Genomic DNA, 19,732 nt, shown 5'->3' with positions numbered 1-19,732 from the left:
CCTTCTTTTCATCTCTCTCCAGAACAAATTAACCATTAAAGAAAAAGCATCTGAGATTCTTTCTAATGCACTCATCTGATTCAAGTAATTCACAGTAAAGGATGAATAATCTCAGGCAAACCCTCCAAATTAGGTACTTGTGCTTTAAAGAGTTTAACCCAATTGCTTTTGCTAAGAAAATGAATAGCAGTAAAGGAGAATCTGGGTTCTGTCCACTCTTAGGGACTTCCCACATCTCCCCATCCCAGGGCCATTAGACAAGCTAAGATTTAGTATTTGATATCCAACTTTTTAAAAAGTATCCAGTCCTGCCCGGCCGGGCGTGGCTCAGCGGTTAAGCGTCGACCTAGGATCCAGGTGATCAGGGTTCGATTCCCGGTCAGGGCACATGCCCGGGTTGCGGGCTGCAGCCGATCAATGACTCTCTCATCATTGATGTTTCTATCTCTCTCTCTCCCTCTCCTTTCCTCTCTCTGAAATCAATAAAGATATATTAAAAAAAAAAAAAAGTATCCAGTCCTATTCAATACATCCACTAAAATGAGGACTCTGGGCTACCAAAAAAAATGTAATGTCCTGAACTGTTTAGGAGGCAAGTGGTCAGCCAGTCATACCATGCAAAAAAAAACACAACATGCTTTTTCCTCCTTCCCACATTCCAGAATTAGGTGTCATTCTCACTTGGAAATTTTGGCATAAAATCTAGAATCATACTCAGAAATCTCCTTGAGCCTAAATTTAAATCCTGGGAAGCCACATGATGTGGACATGTGCTCATTGATGTGAGAACTGGCTACTATGTAGAGAAGACAGATGAAGATGCACAGGACTTCTTCAAGAGGACAAGAGACATCCTCACCAAGCAAATGGAGAAAATCCAGCAGATGAAAAGTTAAGCATATTGGGGTATATCCACACCATGTAAAAGAATGAACTATTCAGACATTCAACAGTATGAATGAATCTCCAGAAAATTGTTTTGAATTTATGAAATAATTCACTAAATTAAAGCAAATAAAATTATCAGAATACTGAGACTAAAGAATTCTGTATAGAATTTAACAACATTAAATTCCCTCCCATCCCTAACCCTGAGTGGCCCTAATTAAATGTGCTGAGCTCTGATGCCAATCAAGTCTATGTGAAGTCCTCCTAACACTACTACTACTTTATTTCAGACTACTTAATTTCTCTCTCTTTTTTGGAAGAGGGGATAAAAAGAAAATAGAACAAGACCATTTGGAGTTAAATGTATTAAATTTCTCAATAACTGGGATTAGTTAAATCACAGTACCATGCAAAAGGGAGAATCACATTTGGCATCCCTTAATTCATGCTGGCAGTACAAAAGGCAAACTCAACTATTTCTAAGACAGCTATTTCCCCTATTATAAAAGTTCACATTGAGTATCAGATTTATGAAAAGAACTAAAGACCATGATATCTTTGCAAAGTCACAACAATAACGGTTATATATCTATTTGATAAGTCTTGTGTTTTGAAACTAAGAAAATACATGGATACATCCTCTTAACAGAGCCCCACAGTTTTCTCCTATAACCCTGAAGACGACCATCCACCCTCTACTTGGCCTCCCTTCAGTTAAGAGTTCTTTGCTTCATGGATTTATTCCTACATTTATTCCTAAAAGAGGCTGTGGCAGGATATACACCATACACCATCAAGTTGTATGTTACATGTAATTAACCATTTGGAGGTGAATTTATCATTTTAGATATTAGCATGTTCCTAAATTGAAAAATACAAATAATGCTACTATATGCCCATTTTTTTCCTCTTCAATTCCTTCTTTACAATAAAACGTAGGTTTACTGAGTCAAAGAAGGCAAATATATATTTTTTACTATTTTATCTCATCATATGACTTTCTATAAATATTACATACAATTTACAGTGCAAAGAACTTCATGTTATGCCTCAATAAGAACTCACTGGCACTGCCCTGGCCAGTGTGGCTCAGTTGGTTGGGCATCATCCCCTGCACCAAAAGGTTGCAGGTTCGATTCCCGGTCAGGGCACATGCCCAGGTTGCAGGCTCGATCCCTAGAAGAAGGCATGCAGAAGGCAGCCCATTGATGTTTCTCTCTTACATCAATGTCTGTCTGTCTCTCTCTCTCTCTCTAAAATATAAAATAAAAATTTAAAATTTAAAGAAGAAACATGGTTACTAAAAAAGCCTCAATACTTCAGCTGTGTATACTATACTGCCTTTTTGTATTTTTTTACCTTTGCCTACTCTCTTCCTACTCAGGTCTTACTGTGTTTTTCTTTCAGTAATTTATATGAATTCTTTATGTAATATCTATTTACCTATTTAAAGTAATATTTCCCCTTGTTTACCTATTTTAATATTATTTGGTATCAACCAAAGTTAATTTGTCTTCAGAATGCTGTCTTCAGTTACTCTAGCACTGTTAAATTATCTAACCTTTCTGCTATAACTTATATTTACTTTAGTACATTCTAAAGTCTTATATTTAAATATGCACAAATATTTCAACTTTTGCCAAACTTAACTTCATACTTTGGAAAAAATTGGTATTTCATGAAAAGGGGTTTTCTACCAAACAACTATGAAAGAATGACACCGGGTTAAACAAAGTTAAAACAGTTTCTTCACTGCAGATCTTCAGTGACTTCAATGTGCTAAAAGGGCATGATATGAGGAAAAGAACTGCATGTGGTATAGTATAACTGTTTCCCAAGCTCTATATTCTCTCTCCTCCCCGACAAAAAAATAACCGAAATGCTATTATTTTAGAGATTCCCCCTTTCTTCTTACTCACATTTTCTAATCCATCTCATCTTACGATACTTTGTTAAAAAATGTCTTCCCCCAAAATGTGTAATACATGTGCATTGCATGACTAGAAAAAGGAGACAGACACTAAACAAAGCTTTTCTATGGAAAGAAGTAGTATTATTGGTGCCACTTCTTTTTTAGAAGTTCTACATGCAAATGCATTTAGCTGTCTCTAGTTCCATAAAGTTTGTTTTAAAAAAAGACAATAATGCCCAACGCCCACTTCCCCTCTCCTTCCCCTAAATGAAACTCAATTACTTCACTAGAAAATGTAGATAGCCCAGGCCAGGTAGCTCAGTTGGTTGGAGCATCGTCCCAATACACCAAGGTTGCGGGTCTGATCCCCGTCAAGGCACATACAAGAAACAACCAACAAATGCGTAAGTAGGTGAAACAACAAGTCACTGTTTCTCCCACCCCCCACCCCCGCAAAATCAATAGGTGTGGGGTTTTTTTTAATGTAGATATTAGTACCTTTCATTGAAACATTGTTGTGAAAACGGAATAAACTAATGTAGCTCCTAACACAGTGCTTGTTATGCAAACAATAGTATCTTAAATAACAGGTAGCCATTATTAGTATATCCTGGCAGATCTTTTCAAATAACTTTCTGTAGCCCCAAGTGCCTTTCATCTGAACCCTTCCCAGCTGTCTAAATAATTGTTCTTATTGCCAAGATACTATCAAGCTAATATAAAAGTGAGGTAGTAATCATTCCCCAAACATTCAACATTTTAATTCTATCCTAAAATATTGTAATTTTTTTACCTTTTTTGAGCACCTATTATGTGTCACATGCTGACCTAGATTATTCTAGATACCAATGATACAGGATTCTCAGGACAAATGACCTAGTTCTTCAACAAATAAAAACCAAGAAATGATGGGGACAGAAGGTGGGGAAAACTAATATAAACTGAAATAAACTTACATGTCAACCAATTACATATACCGACCTTCAAACTGTAAAAATAAAAAAATAAAAATTGAAGAAACTGGGTAAAACTGAAAAACTACATTATTTTAAAATAGTCTTTAAGTGTTTTTAGGCAGGCAATTACTGTGGTTATTTTCTTAAATAAATAATTCTTACAATTTAGAGATACACGCCAAAACATGTACAGATAAAATTACAGTAAGTCCTCACTTAAAGTCAGTGACAGGTGTAAAACAACCTGTACAAAACCAGTTTTACGACAGACTGATATAAACAAGTTAGGTTCCTACGGCACCTCATCAATGTTGTAACAAAATGACATTGAACAAAAAGATATTATTCAAAGACGTGCCATATATAATTTCTAGGCTGTGCTTCAAAATAATCTCACGGGGAAGAAGAGGGTAAGGAGAAGTGAGTGGGGTATTAATGAAACAAGACCAATTATTAACTGTTTAAGCTAAGTAACAGGTACATGGGGGTTCACTTACTATTCTCACTACTTTTATGTTTTTCATAAAATATATATATTTTTAAATGTTCCCATAAAGCTTCAGTTTAATGAGGGTGAGACAAATAAAATATATAGCATGTTAGATAAATCATATGAATGAAATGAAAGAGTAATAAGGAATACAGAGATGAACAAAGAATAGTTTGTAATTTGAACTAGAATACTCAGGGAAAGGCAGAGATATCTGTACTAGTTTACTGCACAAGAGTTTCTGCCCCAGAAGAAAAGTGAATGTGAAATCCAGGCCCCCATCTACTCTTCAAGCTGCGCACGTGAAAAAGGGCACCTTTTCCTTCCCAAAAAAGTACTGTATAGGCTAAAAGGAGTCTAGGGGACACACTGCTGAGGTACTTTCCAGCAAAAGCCTGAGAAAAGCTTTCTAATTAGAAAGCACATCAAGTACCTAGACCCCTAGACAGGAGCAGAATGTTAAGAATAGAAAGGGGGCAGGTCTATATGGCTAGAACAGCAAAAAGGGGTGGGGAGGAGGGAGAACAGCAGATAAAATCAGAGAGGTAGCAGGGCAAATTGAGGAGTGTCTTGTAGGCTGGAAGGACTTTTTTTCCTTTGTGCAAAATGGAAAGTTCCCAGAGCACTGTGAACACAAAGGTGATATGATCAAACTTTTTAAAGGATCATTCTTGGTGCTCCTTTGAGAATACACTGCAAGAAATCCCCAAAGGCAGAAGCAGGGAAGCCACTTACTGGCTAAAGCAATGATCCAAGTGAGAGATGCAAATGGTTAAGACCACAGTGGCAGTGAAAAAATTGAGAAGTGCAAGTAGCCAGATTCTGGATATACTCTGAAAATAAAGGCAACAGGATTTGTTGACCAACTGAATATGTGAAAGAAAAGGATATGTAAAGAATGACTGCAAAGTGAGAAACTCAAAAAAAAGGAATTGCCATTTATAGAGATGGGGAAGATTGCAAGAAGAAATGGTACCAGGGAACCTGGGGGGTGGGGAAGTAGGTATCAAGAGTTCAGTTTTAGACATTAAGGCTAAGACGCCAAATAGACATCCAAAGAATTAAGCACAGGTGTCTGGAGTTTAGGCAAGAAGTTATGGCTAAGGAGATACGTGTGTGTGTGTGCGCAAGCGTGCATATGTGCATACGTGTAATTTGGGTGTTGAATTATAGTTGAAGTTATGAAACTGAATAATATCACCACAAAAGTGAGTACAAATCGATTTATAAAACGATGCCTAAAATCTGTACTCTGAGATGCTCCAGTGTTCATCAGTCAGAAAGATGAAGAGGAACATCAAAAGAAACGGAGAGGAAGATGACAGGAAAGTGAGAGAATAGCCAAGAGAGTTGTAAACAAAAGTCCAGTGAATAGATCATCTCAAAAGGCAGATTCACTGAGTTAAATGCCACTAACAGGTAGAATTAAAGAGAAATGGCCTTTTCATCTGGTAGTGTGACAGTGACTGGTAACACTGAAATCTGAATTAGAAGATCAGGGATAGAGAGCATAGAAATTCTTTCCAAGAGCTTTGCTGTACACAGAGTAGAACAGGGCAATATAAATATACTAATGGATAAATGTAAAAGATGATATGTGGTAACACTGAAATACTTTCTTCTTTTCAATTCTACCAAGCACAGATAAAACAAAGGGTAGAGTTAGATACCCCATCATGTTAACTACAAACCACAACTATGGAAAACAGAGAATAGAAACCTAAGTTCAAAACATGAAAATCTAGTTTTATAAAATATCTAAATATGTATCTAAGATATAAGGGCTAAAAATGTACTAAAGGTCTTGTTTGTTTTTAACTAATGGGCAATACTGATTCTGATTTTAAGGAAAATACTAAAATATACAAACCAATTTTTTAACTGGATTAGCTCCACCCCAATGTTTCTGAAAACAGGTACAAAGAAAAGGCACCTGGCAGCCCACTGGCCAATTCTGGAAAACTACAGTGACCAGGTTAACACAGTTAATACAAGGTTGTGTGGCGAGTATCAGGGAGTACTTAGATGCTTAAGGACTTACTTCTTGTTTATTGTCATTTTACTTTTTTGAAAGAGGGAGGGAGGAAGAAAGAAAGGGATGAGAAGAAGAGGGGGGAAGGGGGAAGAGAGAGAGAAACATCAATGAGGGAGATACACACCGACTGGCCACCTGTGATACATGCCCCAACCAGGGATCAAACCTGCAACCGAGCTATGTGCCCTAACCAGGAATCAAACCAGAGACCTTCCGCTCTAACCAACAGAGCCATACTGGCCAGGACTAAATTTTACTTTTATTTCTTAGGTTTTTCTTTTTAGTTGGGAGAGCACATGGGACTCACTGTCTCATAGTTCATTTACATAGACCACCAACTAGACTCACCTGGGTGAAAAACTGAATATGAATGTAATCATGTAAACACAAACCAAAGGGATACCAGACCTATTTAGTATTAACAATAAATGGATTACTTTAATCTGACAAGAAGGGCTGACTAATCACCACTTAAATTAATATATCTTTCATTTACTATTTCTCTACTTGAAATGTATTTTACTGACCCAGGATCTTCAAAGGGTTGGCGGTTACTTATCTCTAAGGATGCTGCTACTCCTAATGTCACCTAGACAGAGATCTGCCCTAACCAGCCCAAATCAAATAAAGCATGGCCTCCACCACCAAAAAAAGATCAAACATTCCCTATGACCTTACCCTTTTTTTTCTTTTAATCCTCACCTGAGGATATTTTTTCCACTGATTTTCAGAGAGAGTGGAGGGGGGGAAGAGAGAGAGAGAAACAACAATATGAGACACATTGATTGGTTGCCTCCCGCATGTGCCCTGACACCGGGGCCAGGGATCGAGCCTGCAACCGAAGTATATGTCCTTGGCTGGAGTCGAACCCTGGACCCTTCAGTCCGCAGGCCAACCCTCTAACCACTGAGCCAAATAGGCTAGGGCTACCACCTTACACTTTACTTGTAAGCTCCATAAGGACCGGTATTTTGTCTCAAAAACCACTGTGCCCTCCAGCACTAGAAACAGTCTGGGACATGATAGGGATGCAGTAAAATTTATTACATGAACAAACAATACCAACTATTTTTATGCCAAAGCAAATCATTATACCTCACAATTGTGGAACCATAAGGTAAGTTGCTGATACGTGAAATGCTATTTAATAAGAATGTTACCATAAAAAGAAACCCGTTGAAAAAAATGTAACCCAACCCTCTTATAATATTGGACCTTACCATTATTTATTGGTTTCATATATCAAAGAATCAGATCTCAACTAGGTATTTTGTTTTATAACACTGTGTTCAATTATACTCAAATATAAGAGAAAAACCAGAGATAATCAAGGCTCAAGGAAAAGTTATTAGAGGATTACATATTTTTCAGTAGGTAAGACAAACAAACACTGAACATTCCTAATCTGTAGCAGCCGAGGAAAAGACTTTTAATGGTATACACAACATTAAACAGAATGGAGCCCAGCTGGTGTGGCTCAGTGGTTGAGTGTCAACCGAGGAACCAGGAGGTCATGGTTCAATTCCCAGTCAGGGCACATGCCCAGGTTGCAGGCTTGATACCCAGCAGGGGGCATGCAGGAGGCAGCCGATAGATGATATTCTTCTGTCATAGATATTTCTATGTATCACTCTCCCTCTCTCACTAAAAATCAATGAAAACATATTTTAAAACAAAAACAAAAACTGGCCCAGCCAGCCTGGCTCTGTGGTTGACCATCAACCTATAATCCAGGAGATCAAGGTTCGATTCCCTGTCAGGGCACACGCCTGGGTTGTGGGCTCAATCTCCAATAGGAGGCGTGCAAGGGGCAGTTGATCAATGACTCTCTCTCATCACTAATGTTTCTCTCTCTTTCCCTCTCCCTTCTTCTCTCTGAAATCAATAAAGATATATTTTTTAAAATTCTAGAAATCAGATTATATAACTCTATTTCAAATCTTGGGAGGAAAAAAAAAAATACCAGAATGGAAACTCCATGAGGGCAGGAATTTGTCATTTTACTTTCTGAGATATCCCTAATTCCTAGAACAGCAGCTGAAACCCATAGTACCCAGTGTTAAAAACAGTCTGAATAAAAGCAATAAATAAAGCATGAATATATACAAAAATTCCATGGTTCCCAAGTTCTATCTCAAGATCCTCCACATTAAACTACACTCCAAGCAAGAAGTTACCCTTAATAAGCAAAAGAAATAGAATAAAACACCTCTACTCCATCACAGTGTTGATTGTCTCCTTGCAGAAAGATTAAGAATGCTAAAGTGTAGATTAGAAAGAAGCATCTCAACATGGAGCAACCAAACAACAACAAAGCTACTCACTCAGAGCATTTTTCAGGGTATTTGCATAGGAACCAAGGACTCTCTAGGGCTACAACTGATAAAATTTCTATCTAAAAATACTTTGATCAAGTACATTAAAAGATATTAAGACACAACCTCCCATTTACAATTGTATCAAAAAGAATAAAATACCAACCCAAGGATGTGAAAAATCTGTACACTGAAAACAATGAACGAACCTGAAGACACACATACAAAAAAAGGAAACATATTCCATGCTCATGGACTGGAAGAATTATACTGTTAATATGCCTATACCACTACCCTGGCCAGGTGGCTCAGTTGGTTGGAGCATCATCCCATACACCAAAAGTTGTGGGTATGATTCCCAGTCAGGGCACATACCTAGGTTATGGATTCAATCCCTAGTCGGGTGCATACGGGAGGCATTGATCAATGTTTCTTTCTCACATCGATGTTTGTTTCTCTCTTTCTCAAAATCAATAAAAACATTCCCAGGTGAGGATTTAAAAAAACGTCCATACTACCCAAAACAATCTACATATTAAATGCAATCCCTATCAAAATTCCAATGGCATTTTTCACAGAAATAGAAAAAACACTCCTGGCCAAGTAGCTCAGTTGGTTGGAGCTTCCTCCTGGATCCACCAAGGTTGCGGGTTTGATCCCCGGTCAGGGCACATGCAAGATTCATCCATAGACAGCTGAAGGAATAAAGATGTGGTATACATATACATACATAGGTACATACACACACACACACACACAAACACAGGAATATTATTTAGCCATAAGGAAATCCTGCCACTTGGGATAACAGAGATGGACCTTGAGGGCATTATGCTAAGTGAGATAAGCCAAACAGAAAAGACAAATACTGCATGTTATCACTTTTACCTGGAATCTAAAAAGAAAACGTCAAACAAACATAGAAGCAAAGGATAAAAAACTGATTGCCAGAGGCTGAGAGTTTAACAGTAAACATGGTGACTACTGTTGATAACCACTGTATTGTACAATTGAGATGGCTAGGAGACTAGAACTTACATGTTCTCACACATACAAAAAAAAAATAGGTGAGGTGATGGGTATATTAACTACCTATATGGGGGAATCCTTTTACAATGCATATGCAAATCAAATCACCATAACGTACACTTTAAATATCTTACAGTTTTATGTCAATTACTCCTCAATAAAGGTAAACATTTCTTAAAAGATATAATAGAAAATGTATCAACTCTGCAATAAATTTAGAACATATAAGAGAATTATTAGAACGTGGAACACAAGGAAAAGAATTCCAATAAACCTAAACACACCTGATAAACTTAAGTATACCTAGGTAAGGATCCTAATTTAATAAGTAATTAATTAATACTATACGTAAAGTCTTGAAGCAACTACATATATAGTAAAATACACCTTGTTCCATTCCATAATGTAGTTTAGAAGTCAGTAAACATTTTGTTATCTTAAGTCTCTCTGGGCTCTTATGTTCCACATTTTGGACTCAGTGATCTCTTACCAGGTTCATTTCAGCTAAAATTCTAATTCTAGCGCCCTTCCTAAGGAAAATGAAGTAAATAGCAGCTCTCAGAGAAAAACTAATAAGGCTTATTTCTGTTATGTGCTCTTCATAAGCATCTACCTCCTTACTTTTATTTTCCATATTTCTAATAATCTCAGTTTCCTGGCCTCTCAAATAGATGGATGGAATATACTATATGTTTAAGAAAGACATGCTAATAAATCTAAAGACATTTTACAGCAGTTCTTTGGATAAAGTTTGTCATTTCATTATAAAACATTAAGAACTTAATTTTTATTTATATTTATTAGCCTACAGTAAAACTGGTTTCCTTGAACCTGTCAATGATGTTAATGTATTTTAAAAATCCATGAACCCATTATGGCAACCTTAAAAAAAGAGTCAAAAAATTATTTGCCACCTCTGCCATTGAATGTGATCATTTCACCAACTCTTTACTTTGGAAATTGGTAATCAAATGTCAGTTCTTTCCCTTTAATCTGTCACTTCAGTGGGCACTACAGTCCAGAGTAACCAGGTAATGAGGGAAAATGTTTCTTTACCAGAAGAACGCCAACAAATAAATGTAAAGGAAAAGATAGAATTAGAAAATCATTACTTTGCTACAATTGATTCCACCAAGTATTATCAATGAATGCATAAAACCATTAGAGGAAAGGTTAAAGAGGAACTAAGTATTTCCATGTTGCCAAAGTTATATACCCCTACAGAATATTTTCGATCTCAAGTATTTAGGAAGAAGAGTTCTGGTTTTGCCACCTTAACCCAGTAATAGAATTTAACATCAAAACCAAACATTTTAAGACTTCTGATGTGATGTAATATTAACTACACAGCTTCACTGATGAAGACTTCTGGCAAAAATATGTTTAACCTGAGTCTAATCTAGCTTTTAAACCTAGCTCCCAATTTGTAGGAAATAAAAGGAATAGAACAAGCCAAATGACATCACAAAGAAAGAGTATTAAAAATCCAAAACTTGGGACATTCCTAAGGGACATTTCATCTTACCTCTTCAAAAAGTCAGTATCATTGCAAAAGGGTGTGGAAGGCTTCAGAAATCTAACTAAATACTAGGTTCTTTTTTATTATTATTATTATTGTTTAAAATTAGGTTCTTGATTATATATTGAACAAACCAAATAAAAATAGTATTTTGGAAACAAATGGCAGATATTGCATTATTACAGGATGTCATCACATAGTTCTTTTATATTTAAAAAAAGCTTTATAAACAGTAGACTGTTTATAGTCATTTTAGTGAAATGGAAAATAACTATTAAAATATTACATAGAGGTTCTCCCTTAAGTAACAGAAAAGACCTTAAGAATTGTGATACTTAAGAGTGAGGTATACTTTTTTTAATAAAACAAGACAACATTTTTTGAATGAGACACTGGCCTTATAAGCAGCTGTGATATGTCATATTGAAAAATATGCACCCTAATCTGTCCCTTCTAGATAAAGGTGACATTTTAGTAATGAGTAAGAAAATAACTGTTATTAATTCACTGTTATTTTTAACCAATTTTAGCAAACAGGCCATATGTTGGAAAAAACACTGTAGTAATTTCACCGACAGTTATTATATATTACAACTATAGTCTACATATTTAGAGTCACCACTCATAAACAATGTCCAGCGAATGATTACCACGTGATCACACCACATTGCACGGGGTAACTGGTTCTGTTGCGGGGTCATGTGACCTTCTGCAGCAGTTTTAACACATGCTGTCCAATGTTCTGAGGTGCACTAACCCATGCGCATGTTTACTCACAGTGACTGGTGAATGCATGCATTTACTAGACCTATTCAGTATAAATTTAAAATTACAGTTACATAGAAAAATTTTCTGTGAAATTAAACTTTTCATACATACTTCATTTTAATTACACAAACATGTCTACATAAGTAAAAAGAGGTAAACTAATTTGTTAATTTTTTAACATGCATTCAGGAAACCTACTTTATTATATAATGGAATTTTGGCTTTAATGAACACCCCCTTGGTAGAATTAGTCTGTTATATTGAGGTTTTACTATATAGCCCTGGCCAGTGTAGCTCAGTTGGTTAGGCATCGGCCCATGGGACGAGAAGGCTGCCAGTTCAATTCCAGTCGGCACATGCCCAGGGTTGTGTGTTCAATCCCAGGTAGAGTGTATGCAGGAGGCAGATGGATGTTATGCTCTCACATTGATGTTTCTCTCCCTCTCCCTTCTTCCCTTTCTAAAAATCAATGAACTATTCTTTTTTTAAAATATATCAGTTTTAAAAATATATATTCAATCATACTATACTCCAAAAAAGTTCTTGTACAACTATAATTTTAATTAATAATTTTTAAAGTGTAAATATCACTTATGTTATCTACAGCTAATCATTTTAAAATATCTATTGTATGTGTCACATTAGCAGAGTAGAATAAGTATTTTTTAAAAATACAAGTATTGCCCGGCTGGTGTCGCTCAGTGGTTAAGCATCGACCTATGATCCAGAAGATGGAGGTTCAATTCCCAGTCAGGACACATGCCTAGGTTGTAGACTCAGTCTCTGCTGGTAGGGCACATGCAGGAGGCATCCAATCAATGACTCACTCTCTCATCACTGATGTTTCTATCTCTCCTTCTCTCTTCCTCTCTCTGAAATCAATAAAAATATATATATATTTTTTTAAATTAGCCCAGCTGGCATGGCTCAGCGGTTGAGCATCAACCTATGATCCAGATCGTGGTTCAATTCCCAGTTGGGGCGCATGCCCGGGTTGTGGGCTCAATCCCCAGTGGGGGGCGTGCAGGAGGCGGCTGATCAATGACTCTCTCATCGTTGATGTTTCTTCTCTCTCTCTCTCTCTACCTCTCCCTTCTTTCTGAAATCAATGAAGACATATTTTTAAAAAATTTTTTAATACAGGCATTGATGAGTACTCAAAAAGGTCTTGCTAATAAACATGTATAATGAAATGAAGCCTCAGGAACACAACTGGCAATTTTGACACCTACCCTTCAGGGTGAAAGCAATACAAGAATCCAATCTTCCTCTAAAAATTTTTTCAAAATACGTTTTTATTGATTTCAGAGACAGAAGAAGGGAAAGGGGTAAAGAGAGAAGCATCAATGTGAGGGAGAAACATCCATCAGCTGCTTCCCACACACACCCTGACTGGGAATCGAACCAGCAACCCTTCGGTGCACAGAACGGCGCTCAACCAACTGAGCCACACCAGCCAGGACCCTCTAAAATTTCTGATATGAGCAAATGATCATGATTGATGAACAGAGACCTGAATTTACAAACTGAAACCCAAGCAAGTTCCATTAGCTAAGGGTAAAAAAATAGATATGGAACATAGAAAAGTCTTTGACATGTGAAGCAGAATCAGCACTGAAAGCAAGCCAAGTATTCAAACCTCACAGGATGACCTGTGAACCGGGGGGTCAGTTTACCAAGTAAAAGGTCGTGATCTTAAACTCCCCACAGAGTAAACTACAAAAGCTATGCTTGAGATGGTTAGCTATTGCCAATACCCTTTCAGCCATCCTTCCTTGTTCACCAGAATTCCTGATTTTCAGCTGGGCATATGGTCACCCAAAATAAAGACTACACTTCTCAATCTACCTTACTGCTAGATGTGACCACAAGTTATGGTGAACAGAATGTTAGATGAAATGGTACGTGCAACTTTCAGGATATGATCTTAAAGGAAGGGGCATGCATACCTTCCCCTTTCCCTTTCTCTTTTACTGACTAGAATCCCAACTTGACAGCTGGAGGAGCCATCTCAAACTATGAAGTGAACCTAGAAATAGGGATCATACATGTTAGTGCACGTAGAAGAGCCAATACATGACAAAATAAATTTATTTCTTTGTATCACTGTTATTTGGAGTTTTCTGTCACTCCCAGCTGAACCTAATCCTAGGCCAAAATGTCAAAACTTTTTTACCAAGATGACCCAGTGCATTACAATCCATGAGAACCAAATCCATGACAGCAACCAACTAGGAAAAGAAGCGAGAGCCTGGAATAAGGAAAGTATTACTGGGGTTAGCCCAAAGGCTGAAGATGCCTAGGTCTATGATTTAGGGAAATCCAGGTAACTAGTTTTCCTAACTGTCTAAAAACAGGAATTGACGACCACCAAGGAATTATGAAATTCAACTCTGACTAGAAGGTACACCTATCTGTTAGGGAAGGTGGGCCAGGAGTAGGGCCCTACAACAAGCTAATTAATCTCTCTCAGGCCACTGAAAGTCATCCAGTCCCATCCTAGAGACCCCAGAAAAATCACAGATGCAGCTCTCTTCTATCAGAATTCCTTTTTAGTCAACAGGCTTTGAGATTTTATTATTCATTTTTCTTACTGATGGGGGGGGGATGGTAAGAGTAAAAATTATGGGGTTAATGAGACAAAGGAAAGAAGATCAAAACCAAGGCCAAGAAAGTATTTGCTCAAGGACCCTTCATTTCTTTACACCAAAATTATTTGTGAGTTTTAAAGTAGAATGATTCACCACTTTAAAGGGTAAAGAAGTTAAATATCAGCTTTTGCACATCTAGTATGAAATCATATTCTATGATTATGAAAAACAAGTACATTTGATCAAGATGGTCCCACATCATCAAATTAAGAACCCTAGTCTTCCAAATTACAAAAATCATAGTTTAGCCTTTCTGCCCAAAGAATACCACCCATTATCCACACACAGTACCATAAAACTTTACTCCACTATGTTAAAAATTTAAACATCTAATAACTGCAAGATCATTTGCTTTAGAAAACATCCTCTTTTAATAATACAAATGGTTCTGGAGCTGTTAGAGCTATCAATCACGATTAAATTAGATATATAATATAAGCTTCTTACTTAAATGCTGACATGAGATCATAGACAAGGTATAAAAATAAATACTGATAGAGTAAGCAATTAATTCTGAAGGAAATAAAACCTGTTTTCAGATAATGAAGCTGAAAGGAATTCACCTGGGAAGAAAGGAAGAGGTGAGAGAATTCAGAAAATAAAATATATGATGGTCAACAACAAGCATATTACACAGTTCAAAATGTTCAAGGATGAGAGGTTTAAAAACAATTCTCTTTTATATTTCTATAAAGTACCGTTCACTCTCTTAAACTTCCCCAGGCCACTGTCCACTCAATTTAAGGGGGAACATTCACATGTTCTCTGATTGGTACCTAATACAGTTGTGCAACCCAACTAGTAAAGTGTCCTCAAGCTAACTAATCAGACTCTGGTTACAGCTAAATAGCTTTACCAGGAAAAGAGGAATTAGATCAATTATGCTTAGAAGAATGCCATCATTTTGATTATTCCTCTCCTTTAATAAACTTCTAGTTAATTATCCCATGACAATTTACCTCTTTTGTTATATAAGTATACATCTGGTAACTAATTTATCACTCAAGATGTACTTAAAGACATAAATTAAAGTTTATAATAAAAGAAAATCAAAATTAGGGAAAGGCAGTACTTTAAGGAAGAAAAGAAAGCCAAGGACAATACCAGTAGCTCCAGTTCAGAAATCTTTTCAGAACATTCTCCAACTAAGACAAATAATTACAGAACAGAAAAAAGTACAAGCGGTAGGAAGCCCAGGCCTAAAGAGTTCCAAAGGAATCCAGGCAGTGATTATGGTGAAATGGGAGCATGAGAGTCCACAATCCTGCCATGACTGGAAGAAAACAGCAAGATTAATCAACTGGAACTAAAGGGGACAGAATGTATGAGTTTTACTCAATGAGTTGCCACTTTAAATACGGTCTACAGAAGAAAAATTACCTATGCCAGAATGACCCTCATTTACGCCTGCATTTAGGAGGCTTCTGCTGACTGCTTACGCACTAGAGAGGGCCCCAAATCATCTGCTCAGGAAAACCTTGGCTTTGTCCCCCGCTCAAGATGGGCAGAAAGGCCTCCTATTCAAACACCACCCCCATCGCAGCCTTTAAATCCACATAATCCCAAGCATAGCCCACTTATCTACAAAGGTTGTATCTTCGCACTTAGCTGGGGGGAAAGGGTGGAGGCTGGGAACTGCACTCCCAGCAGTTCTCAAACAGTATTACATAACTCACCTTCCCATAAGTACATTTAAAAATCTGGTAGGAGAAATGATATTCAAGGAAGCTGTTTGAAAGGGAACTTAAAATCTAACCTGTGATTGGGCCAAACCATTATATTAGTCCCTGTAATACCTTGTATATAGGATACATATTGAGAGATTATAGAAAAATGTCCTATGCTCACTGAAAGCATGTTAAGAATTTTCCTTTATTACATCACACATCATGATAAAACTGTAGATGAAATTTCTTTCTAGCTTTACTGTCAGCAATAGTTTTTCTTTTCCTGGGCACTGAATTTGTTTTTACTTCAAGAAAACTAATTTTTCACTGTGGAATGTTGTCCTCTGCACACAAAGACTGCTAGAAATCTGAAAACCAAAACTGTGTCCCCCTGCACTAAGTCTTTTACTATGTTAACTTCTCATCCCACTACCTGGCCATACATTTTTCCTTTCCTGTGTTCTCCCCTCCCAGTTAAAATTTACTGAACCCTGGCTGGGTGGCTCAGTTGATTGGAGTGTCATCCTGTACACCAAAAAGGTTTCAGGTTCAATTCCCGATCAGTGTTTCTCTCACATAGTGTTTTATTCTCTCTCCCTCCCCCTTTCTCCTCCCCCCCCAACCCCACTCTAAAAACATCAATGAAAACATATCCTCAGGTGAGGAACTATTCCAGTGAACAACACATAGAGAAATCCCTGCCTTCACAGATTAATTTAAATTTACTTATTTTATCTATTTTTTTTTTATTGATTTCAGAGAGAAGGGAGAGGGAGAAAGAGAAGCATCAATGATTAGAGTCATTGATCCGCTGCCTCCTGCAAGCCCCGTGCCAGGGATCAAGCCCACAACCCAGGCATGTACCCTGACCAGGAATGGAAACGTGACCTCATGGTTCATAGGTGGACACTCAACCACTGAGCAATGCCAGACAGGCTAAATTTATCTTTTTATCTTTAATAATTAAAGTGCTTCGATAAGTGCCCATGAATCGTTTCTGAGCTTTAACACAGTAATGTCAATGTGAAGGGTCTAGGATTTTACCCTACTTGCAAACTAACTAACCAGCCTGTTACAATTCATGGTGTTTGACAGAAGACGTGAGACCACGGGGTAAAAGGCAAAGAATTCTGTCAACAAGGCAGAGCAAGCAGCATGACTGTGGTATTATGTTCAGTTCCTTTTGCCTCCCCACCCCCAAGTTTCACATGGGCAATGCAGGTGAACCTACATAGATGCCTACACACACGGTGGATTGAGATACAGGAGAGAAAGCGTGGGGAACTTACTGCTTTAAGTGAGCAGTAAGCAAACCTGCTCTTTCTCAGGCATAAGAGGTAGAAGTGAAAGGGCAAATGTTAGCTCATTCTTCAATACTGCTTCCTGCAAACAAGACCCTAAAAAGTGGCCCAGTTAAAGAATAGCCAGGACCTTGCATTCTTGGCATACCAAGCAGGAAAGTTCGGGGAAACACAAGTGCACGGCGGACTCTCGTCCCCAGTAAGTGTATGTTAAATAACTAGCCTTATTAAGAATCCTCAGGAAATATCAAAAGAAAATTATTTCTATACTAAACTTTAACCTCCATAAGAACAAAGACCAAGTTTTATCTTACTCAACATTGTATATCTACTATCTAGCACACTACGTGATACAAAACAAATATTCAGAAAGTGAATAAAGCGAAAAGCAACCCATTTTTAACAAAAATTCTTCAAGTGGTTTATTTTGAAGTCTCCATTTCTTCAAATGTAAAATGAGAAGGGAAATAAAATATTTTTCCTTTGAGCATCAACCTATGATCCAGGAGATCAAGGTTTGATTCCCGGTCAGGGCACATACCCAGGTTGTGGGCTCAATCCCCAGTTGGGGGCATGCAGGAGGCAGCTGATCAATGACTCTCTCATCATTCATGTTTCTATCTCTCTCTCCCCCTCTCCCCTCTTCTCTCCAAAATTAATAAAGACTTTTTTTTTTAAAAAAAGGCTTTACATAGCTTGTAGTAGACTTCTCCCTGTTGGCACTTAGTGAAGGCACATCCTTAGAGGATCTTTCCCATATTCATAATTAACCAAATCACTAGTCAATGCCTATCTCTCTCTAAAACCCCTAATTTTTAACAGCTAAGAGCCACGTTAGGGATTCATAAATCTCTCCTACAAACACACCTATTCTTTGAAAGGGAAACAAACCTTAAAAAAAAAACACACAAAAAAAACACACTACTTATTCTAATTTTGCTAACTAGGAAGCCAAATAAAATTTGGGATACAGTATAGAGCCTTGCTCTTAAAACCACTTATGTACTTAAAGGCAGAAAAACTGAGAATCTATTCCAGTCTAAGTACTATGACTTAACTTATTGGTGAACTTGGGGAACTGCTTAACTGCTCTTAAACATCCATTTATTCAGCTATAAAATGGGACTAATAATAGTTATCTACAGCTTTTTAGGTTTTTATTAAGAGTTAATGAGGCCTGGTCACTGTGGTCCCATGCTTGAGCGTTGATCTATGAGACAGGAGGTCACCAGATTGATTCCTGGTCAGGGCACATACCCAGGTTGCAGGCTCAATCCTCGGTGGGGGGCATGCAGGAGGCTCTCTCTCCCCCTCTCCTTTCCTCTCTCTGAAATCAATAAAGCCATATTTCTTTTTTAAAAATGTCTAAATTGAACAGTCTATAACACAGAAAGCGTAAGAAATAACATGGCAAGAAACAATGAATTAAGGGAAATAAAAGCTGCTTACATAAATGTAGTTATATGCTTTCAAGTTGTACTTCAGATTTAAAGAAGCAATGAAATACATCAAGCCTGCAAATAGGGTTTAAGATTAAAGTAAATATAGTATAATTTTTAATAAAGAATAACGGAGACATTTTGTTGGAACAGACCAAAGAAAGTCATCCAGTAGAAATAACTACAGGCATACCTAAGAGATGTAGCAGGTTCAGTTCCAGACCACTGTAATAAAGCAAGTATTGCAATAAACAAGTTGTAATCTTTTTGCTGGTGGAGGGCCTAACCTTAAATCTGTAAATAAATAAATAATAAAAAATTTAAAAACCTGTGAATCGCAATAAAATGAGGTATATATATCTGACATCTAAATCCCCAATAAAACACCCAAGTTAGAGGGTCATATCCAGGAAAACAGTAAATCCCATATTCCCAGGGAACCTAGTATTTTAGGGGAACCCCAAGTTCCTTTTAGGCAATCAAACTCTGTCTCCAACTGCTACATATTGAATCTAGCTCTTTCCCATTATCCATGAAAAAGTCAAATCTTGCCAATATGATAAACTTTCAACCATCTTTGGCTGCTATTATGTTCTACCCTTTCCACTTTCCAGCATTCTCTCATTTCCACTAGGTTGCATCTCTAATTCTACAAGGTATTTGCCTCTCTTCTCTGTTTGCTCTCTTCTTAACATGCCCTACTTTCACCAAAACCCCTTTAAGTATAACTCAAAATGATTATTTAATATTAATCATCAATCT

The 19,732-nt window shown here is 37.2% G+C and overlaps 1 protein-coding gene across 11 annotated transcripts in view; it reads right to left on the bottom strand.

Annotated features, from left to right (window-relative positions):
* PHF3 (PHD finger protein 3) overlaps positions 1 to 19,732 on the bottom strand; it is a 73,369-nt gene that overhangs the window by 35,373 nt on the left and 18,264 nt on the right. Inside the window, exons 2-3 of one of the 11 annotated variants that reach the window (XM_081141566.1) lie at positions 3,757 to 3,788; positions 3,083 to 3,161 (exon numbers count right to left, since the gene is read on the bottom strand). The exons of 8 other annotated variants lie outside the window; for them this stretch is intronic. The gene's annotated coding sequence lies outside the window, so the exon portion shown is untranslated. The remainder of the gene's footprint in view (positions 1 to 3,082; positions 3,162 to 3,756; positions 3,789 to 19,732) is intronic. 2 more of the 11 variants (XM_081141559.1, XM_081141568.1) reach the window with 2 other exon arrangements.

This window comes from Miniopterus schreibersii (genome assembly GCF_964146895.1).
Source record: "Miniopterus schreibersii genome assembly, chromosome: 6".
In the NCBI taxonomy this organism is placed as follows: domain Eukaryota; kingdom Metazoa; phylum Chordata; class Mammalia; order Chiroptera; family Miniopteridae; genus Miniopterus; species Miniopterus schreibersii.
Note: the sequence above shows the minus strand (reverse complement) of the source record. Positions and strands in the feature narration are given on the sequence as shown.